This window comes from Myiozetetes cayanensis, unplaced genomic scaffold (assembly GCF_022539395.1).
Source record: "Myiozetetes cayanensis isolate MyiCay16 unplaced genomic scaffold, myiCay2020 scf1, whole genome shotgun sequence".
In the NCBI taxonomy this organism is placed as follows: Eukaryota; Metazoa; Chordata; class Aves; order Passeriformes; family Tyrannidae; genus Myiozetetes; species Myiozetetes cayanensis.
The window spans coordinates 65,241,187-65,249,370 of record NW_026086604.1 but is presented as its reverse complement, the minus strand read 5'-3'; positions in this window follow the sequence as shown (position 1 = coordinate 65,249,370).

The following is an 8,184-nucleotide window of genomic DNA, read 5'->3' as shown; positions in this document are numbered from 1 at the left end:
CCCATGCAGCCCACAGAGTTGTGTGTGTCCAAGCAGTGTAATAGGTAGTTGACCATTTTCCCTTGGACTATGGGGTATTCTGCTCCCTATCTCTGTCTTCCAGCTCAGCTGGGTATTCAGAGAATAACTTACTGTTGAACCTAACTATTAAAGCCTGAGATAATGAAAGCATTAAGTTCCTTGTCCTTTTCCTCAGCCTTTGTCACTTTGTGTCCCGCTACATAAAATAAGGGATGGAGATTCTCCTTAACTCTCCTCTTGTTGCTGATGTATTTACAGAAACATTTTTATTGTTTTTTACAGCAGTAGCCAGATTAAGTCCACAAGGAGGGCTTTGAGCCTTCTAATTTTCTCCTTGCATAACCTCACAACATCCTTGTATTACTCTTAAGTTGCCTACTCCTTCTTCCAAAAGTTATAAACGATCCTTTTTTTCCTGAGTTCCAGTCAAAAAGATCATCCAGTTCTTGTATGCTGCAAGAAGCGGACCTTTCCATCAGGCTGGTTAGCTTTTAGGTTTCAGGATCTTCACTGTACCACAAGCAGAGAGGAATTGAAGTGGTTTGATTTGTTCCTGTGAAAAAAGCAATAACTATGCAGCTCAATTCAGAAAAAAATTATCAAATACTATTTAGGTGGGATTTGCTGCTTGAGGTAATTATCCCTTCAAGACCTGAAACTGGTGTGCACTAATGCATTCAAAGGAATGTACCTGGGAACAGAGAAAGCCAAGTCCACATTTCTTTACTAGAACAATTCAAGAATACTTGAGGTCAGTGACATCTGAAAATAAAGAAAACAAATCTGCATAAATACCTTGCACATCTCAACAGCTCCTATCTTAAAACCTAAAAGCTTTTGCCTATGATGCACTAAGTATAATACCTTCATAAGTCAGCAGGGTAATCAGCTAAATAATTCATGTTAGCATAAGCAGTGCCCTCCCAGTCACTGGCAGTGTTACACAACTGAAAGGAGGCAGGATGGACACTTCTTGAAAACACATTGTGATTCTGGGATTCAACCTCAAACAAATCAGGGAAATGGAAAGCCACTTCAAAATTAAATCTCACAGGAAGTCTTCTGGCAAAAATTATTTCTACTGTACGTCACGGCAATACATCCAGGGAAAAAGTAAATGGAACCCTACAATTTGTTTGTTCCTGTATGTGGTACGAGAGAAAAAAATATTGCACATTTAATACACATTATCCTTTGAGAATGATCTTTTGAAAAAGGATTAATCAGATCTCTTTCCAGTCACATCCAGACTATGTAGTATTTTATGCTCTATTAACACGCTCTAAAAGCCAGGAGGTTCAACAGGACTTGCAAAATTTTAAGTTTGCAGTACTTCATAGTGCAATGTTTCAAACTAATGTGTTAGAGCGCTGTAAACAAAAATACAGTGTTCATGAGCAGCAGCATTATAAAGTAACTGAAACTCTAAACAACAGACAGATTCAGAGATTCTGAAGATGGAAAGGGACTGCTACCATCCTCTAGTCTTAATCATCACCATTACATGACAAAAATCAAGGTGTTTTAGGGTAGTAAACAACACAAATTTGACAATATGATTGTAAAGGCAATACTCATTCCACTACAATTAAAGCACCAGGTATTTGCAGAACTTACTAAATTATAAATAAAAGCTACAATAAACTGAAAATAAAATAAGAAATGGTGAATAAATCATTAAGAAAGCCACCTCTTTAATGGATTTCACTAAAGATCTTCAAAACAGGTGAAGCAGAAAGCAAGGCAAAAGCTGACAAAAATAAGTAATACATCCAGAGTAAAGAGTGACAGCATCCAGTTCCAATATAATCACCACTGCTTCTGTGTGTGAAAGGATTCACGTACAAATGAAAAAATTGATAGAAAGTTTGAAATTAATAGTAAACCCTTTTATGCCATAATCAGAATGGTGTTTTGGAACAAAAGATGCAACAGGATGGAGAAATTAGTGGAGAGCACAATTACAGGAGCAAAATCTACACTGGCCCCCATCTGTTCACAAACACTATATGCAGCCCAGGTGCCGTTCTGGTGATTTGCTGCCATCTAGAAACAGAACTCCATCTATGTGATCGTTACTTGACTGACTTGACTGTTCAAAGACTTTGATTTCCATGCAAATCAATCCATCTCCTTTTATCAGTGTTAATGTCTTTTGTCAATAATGTTGAAGTGTTCCACATATTTAAAAAAAACCTCAGCCAAATAAATCTAGGTGTGAAGTTAAATTCAACTAAAGCAACTTTCTAGTAACAATCCCCAAGCTTTTTACACTGCTCATGACCGATAGTCACTTGCTTAAGTATGTCTTGCAATCATTGTGTGTCTTCATTGCACCTCCTCGTGCAGGAGATACACCAGAGGATCTCAGGCATCCCTGCTCAGGCACACTGCTTGTCCTGTGTGCTAACTGCTGAACTATTAACCAACTCAGATGTGCAATTTCAAACTGAAACAGAATTTATTTCTTAGATAGCCATCACACATTATAGGAAATGTGGAAGGGAGTATTCTGTTTAGAAAGTAGCCCCAAAACCACCCAAAGTCACAAAAACAAGCAAATAATCCAATAGATTGACACACTCTTACTTTTTTCTTGAAAAAAAGACTCCGATTGAACATTAGCAGTGGGGTTTTCTATGCAATACAAAAGCAATAACATTTTAGTTTAAGGACTGTATTTTACTGGCAAACCAAAGATAATTTTCTCCCCTAGTTGTAGGATGTCCTGTTTTGTAACATGTGTGTTAATAATGGAATGAGTTGGGTTTGGGCTCTGCTGCCAAAGCAGAATAATTCCAACACAAATATTTCTCATTTGTGGTGTTTTGTGGAGATTAGGGACAGCCTTATAATGTTTATTAAGCAATGAAGGATGACATTGCTCTGACACAGTACTGTGACATAAATCAGCCCAATTTTAGATGCAGAAGCCAGGCTGTTCCAAAACAGGAATTATCTCTGTTCTTGGTCATATCTGGGAAAGTCTTACAAGTACAGAACTTCACTCTGTTAAGTACTTTTTTGACCCATTTTTCCTGTAAGGAAATGGTAAGTTCCCTTAGAAGAAAACATAACTACATTCAGCTTCCACTGTAGCAGAAAGAGGGATTCACTCCATCTAACCCAAGCAGCTAAAAGACATGTAAACATGAGCTCTTTCCAAACCCTACCTTACAGTCAAAGGAGATAAAACGGCACCTAAAGTAGGAAAGTCATTTCATCCTCAAACTAGTTTCTAAAGCAAGTCAGAGAAAACCATCTCTGGAGGTGTTAGTTTCTCTCCAGCAGTAAATACAGGCTAGGATAGCTAGTCACTTAGATGCAGACATGTACTTTTCAGCTATCTAAAGGCAGAAGATATAAATACCACCATAAATGTCTGAAAGAAAACCATAAAACTTCTGAGAACAACCACTGAATGATGTTACTTTTAAAAGACGATCAGACAGCAATGCCACCACCCAGAAACAAAGAGTCCAAACAGAAGGATTCCTCCTGCAAGTGCTGCTACTTCATAGCATCTCAAAAGATTTCCATAATTTTTTTTCCAACTCTGCTTCAAGGTTTACTCTATGAGGACAGCGGCTAGTTGCTCAAAGAAAATTCCATTTATTTTATCATGATGAAAATCAGTTTTGTAAGGCTTTTTCTTTCAAATTGTTTTTACATAAAGTGCTTCAAAGTCCCAGTGAAAGAGAAAAAATAAGAATGCTCAGCTGAAAACATTGAAGCAATAACTGGTGCTTTAAAATAGAAACTTCAACAGTTAGGAAAACTGCTCTTTAACCTTATCACTGGAATATTTTTTTACTATTCATTAGAGCACAAGTCCAAGCCTGCTTCAGTCTCAAAGGGAAAACTTGTAAGATAAAAAAAAAAAATCCTTAACTTGTACTTTGCTTTAAAGATTATTTCTCTTTATTTAATATATCCTTTAATGAGTGTGAAAATATTTCAAAACCAGCAACAGATGTAGGGAATGTGCTACATCAGTATTGTATATAATTCCTTTGAATGTTTATTTTCCTACTGGTCCTCCACAGCATATACACTGAGTGCACAAAGTACATGTCACTTGATCTGCTTGTTTGTACACTGTCCTTCCTCTGCCAACTCCAACACAGCTGAGATTAAAAGCAGATCCAAAACCAAACAAGTTCAGTTTCAGAGAAACAAAGCAGGGCATCTGATGCTAATAGAGAATCTTGAGATCAAACAACTTCTAATTTTATCACAATGTTTTAATGGGACTAAGCAGACCCTGACAATGTCTAGCACATCTTCTCTACTTAGAAAATTTTGTCTTCTATATTTATCATTCCTGTTCTTCAGTGAAACAAATGAAGTAACAAGGCAGATTCAATAGTACTGTTAGCTGTCATGAGCACCCTCCCTACTAGCTTCAGTGCTCTAGCAATTACATGAGAATTACTTCTCATTTCATGGCTAGAGAGGCCTGGAAAATGTGGTTGTAAAGCTTGCATAGGTTTGTGAGTATAAAATTTTTTTCATAATCCCAGATAAACTGGTTAGATATTTTAATAGGCTTGCAGCAAAAAATAAACTGAGTTGTCTAAAGTCGTACCACAAATCTGTGCAAAGTCCCAAGGGCACCTAGCCAGTGCTCTGGATAGTGGCTCTCCTGATCTGCTCTAAAAGGAAAGCCACTCCAAGACTGGGATCACACTCAATCTAAATAGTAGCAAGAGCTTGAAATCTCAGTAAAAGGATCAACAGTAAGAGAAGACTCTACACTGGATGAGTTTTAGGAAGAACACCTTGAAAAAGTTATGATAGTTCTGGATCTTCTACACACACACGCACCCCTTACCTTCAGGCCATGTTAAAAATTTGTAACAATGACTGTCACGGTGCTATAGCACACACTGAAGTAGTTTTACAACATGATTAAGTGCACACATAACAGCTTTCCTCACAGGCACCTAGATCAATTTATAATTACCACTTAAAAGAGCAGGCAGCAGGACTCTGCTACTATTATGTCTTTATCAATGCAAGACAAAAAATAAAAATAAAAATTGAAAAAGCTAAAGTAAATTAGGCATAATGTTGTTAAGCTGTCACACTAATAGTAAATGCTCCCACTTACAGGAACCAGTGAGAAAGAACTGACAGACTGCTTTTCTTCAAAAGTTCCCCTCTCATCCCTGTTTTCCTTCTCTGGTGGCTGCAATAAGAAATTTTAAAAAACAACTTTAAAAAAATCCAACCAATAGATGATATTCAACAACTGAATATTAACTATGCACCATAAAAAAATCCCCCATGATGCTCTGCTATGACAACAAAGAAGATTATGTTTCCTCATATCTATTTGATCTCAGAAACTGTATTTTTTTAGTAAAGTGAAAGGACAAGCAATACTATACACCCATGAGAGATGGCAGCCTACATACTATTAAGTAGGGTCAATGACAACCATTAATGCTGCAATTTTATGAAGACTGCATAAAAATCACAAAGACTTTTCTGCCATCACAAAAGAGCTGTTTATGTACAAGACAGCAGGAATCAACCCCTCCCTTCAAGCAGGGATTATTGCTAGTTATTGATACTGACAGCAGAAGAGAGATCCTAGCCTTCCAATGCAATTGCGTGATTAAAACCTTAAGGTAGACCCTTTCAAATAGTCAAGTCCTGTAGAACATATTTAGAGATTGTGTTTTTTAAAAACTGATTTGTCAAATTCTGCAGATGTCTCTGTGGTGCAGCAAACTTCGTGGAATACTTAACTACTCCAGTAACTTAAACCTGCTACATGCACGTTTTAAAGTTTAAAATGGTTATTTTTTGTAACAGTTTTGACAATAACTGCACTGTCAAAACAACTACTGAAACCAGCCAATATAATCCCCAATACACATCAATATTATCCTTTCATGAACTCAGAAAAAACTAGGGGCTTAAGGACTAGGAAACAAAATTAAATCTCCTACCATTACTGTATTAAATGGCCTCTGAAGTGATCAATAGAGTAAGGCAAACAAAAAATATTAACCAAAACACTGTTTCTGAAAAAGCAACTGATGGAAATGGAGATAGAGCTCTCAACACGTAAAAATTCTTCAAACATAAGTACTGGTGTAAAATAAGGTTATTGAGGGTACAGACCCTCCATGCTACTGAACAGAACAAGAAAGGATTTCCAGAAACTGTGTAGCCTGTTTGACTGCAGATGTCAGAGGTACTGTGCTGACAAAAAAGTCACTCAAAATATGGCTCCTCCTAAAACATCAAGAATATTTTGACTTTTAAGTCAATCCACATGAAGTGGATTAAATACCCTGACTGAACCTACATAAACTCTTAACAATCAAACTGATCCGAGACCACAGCAGCCCCAGTAAAAGCAGCCCTGTCCTACCCCAGATACACACACATGCCCTCGACAGACTAATGGCAGGACTTCAGTTTTCAGGACCTGTGTTCAGAAGCTAATCTGACTAAAAATTAGAATTTTAATTTTTCTGTTTGTTTGGGGCTTTTTCAGTAGGGCTAACTTTTCAGTAACATCTACAAGAGACACTACTCCCTTTAGCAGGCATACTGCCAGCTGAGTTTCACTGACAGCCAGACAGAAATCTTCACTGGGTTCCAGAGGAAGCACATAAGGAATTTGTTGCCCATACCTGTTATAACTTCCTGACTGCTAAGGAGGAGGGTGGGAACACGCACATACCTTTGGCTGAGGTGAATTTTATTCTGGAAATTGCTTTTTATTTCCATTTGTTATAAAAAAGATAAGAGTGAGCAGCTCAAACGTGCATGTTTAACTTTGAAAATCCTGCTCTCCCTAGTTTGGCAAATGAACAGACAGTGGGGAGGTATGTCTCTTTTCTCACAGCATTCTGCTTTGTTCTGCTTCCCAGTTACATTTCAAATACTTTCAGGCTGGATCTATCTGTCCCCATCTTTTTTAGGTGCCCACACTGAGCAGAAGTTAAACATCTGATCAACAAAAGTCAGATATGCAAGTTTAAGCTGTTCACATTCAAACTTCTTTTACAGTGAGTGGAAAGTCTTCCCTAAGAGGAAAAAAATAAAATTGTATTCAAGTAACAACATGTTTCTTAAAACAAAAGTTTTCATGATGCAAAAGTGTCCAAGAAACAAAGAAAGATCAAAGTGCCAGTTACTACTTGATTCTGAAATATAGGAACCAAAAGTCCTACTTAGACAGACTGGGAAGGAAAGACTACAGACACAAATTGTGATGCAGGCATTTGGTGAGGTTTTTCCTAAGGGTTGGTTGTAAAAGGTAAAATGTTTAACAGATTGAGAGACACATTAATGCTAGAATAGTAAATATTTGCAGCAGAAATACTCCCTCTAGCTATGGAAAGTAAAATAAACTGAATTTGACTTGATAGCCAGATTATGAGTGAGCAAAGTCAGGTAAAAACAAGCTGGATTTAATGGAATGGTGGATTTACACAGCTTGAACACTGGTCAAGCAGTAAAAACAACTGGAAGTTATCAGTGAAATTTTCAAAAGCACTTTTGGATAAGACACAGGTTCTTCAGTCATTTGCATGCATTCATGGCCTGAATATAATGCAGCAAGTTTAGCCAGAGAGAGAAGAAGCATAAGCCAAAGATTTTGCCACATAGGGTATAATAAAGTCAATACACAAGCCAGCCTTCTGTTTCTTTAGAGTAGTCAGGTTTTTATGACATGTGCTTCAGAAATAGCTGCAGTACCTGAATTAACCTAGTATTAGAGAGTTTTCAATCGATGTATGCTCTCTGAGTCTTTCAAAGCAAACTGCAGGGACTTTTTTAATATGTTTTTCTCACATGCCAAAGGAAAACCCCAGAGAACTGAAATGGAACAAATGTGAGGCTGCACAAGACAGGGAAATAAATCAGAGAATCTCCTCCTAAAAGCTGGAAAATCTCTAGAAAGCTGAATTGTTGATATAGTAATGCAGTAATTGCGAATCTGGAGTGTTGCACTGTTTAGCAAAGACACAAATATGCCATAGGACAAAGGGACTCCTGAGGGCCAGAAGAACAGTGCAGCATTGCTAGTGCTAAAGCAGCAAGGCATGCCTTTGGAGGCTCAGAGGCATAGTAACATCTCTGATCAAATTTACCCTCTACTGGCCATAATTAGATTCTCAATCAGAGTGCTGGCTG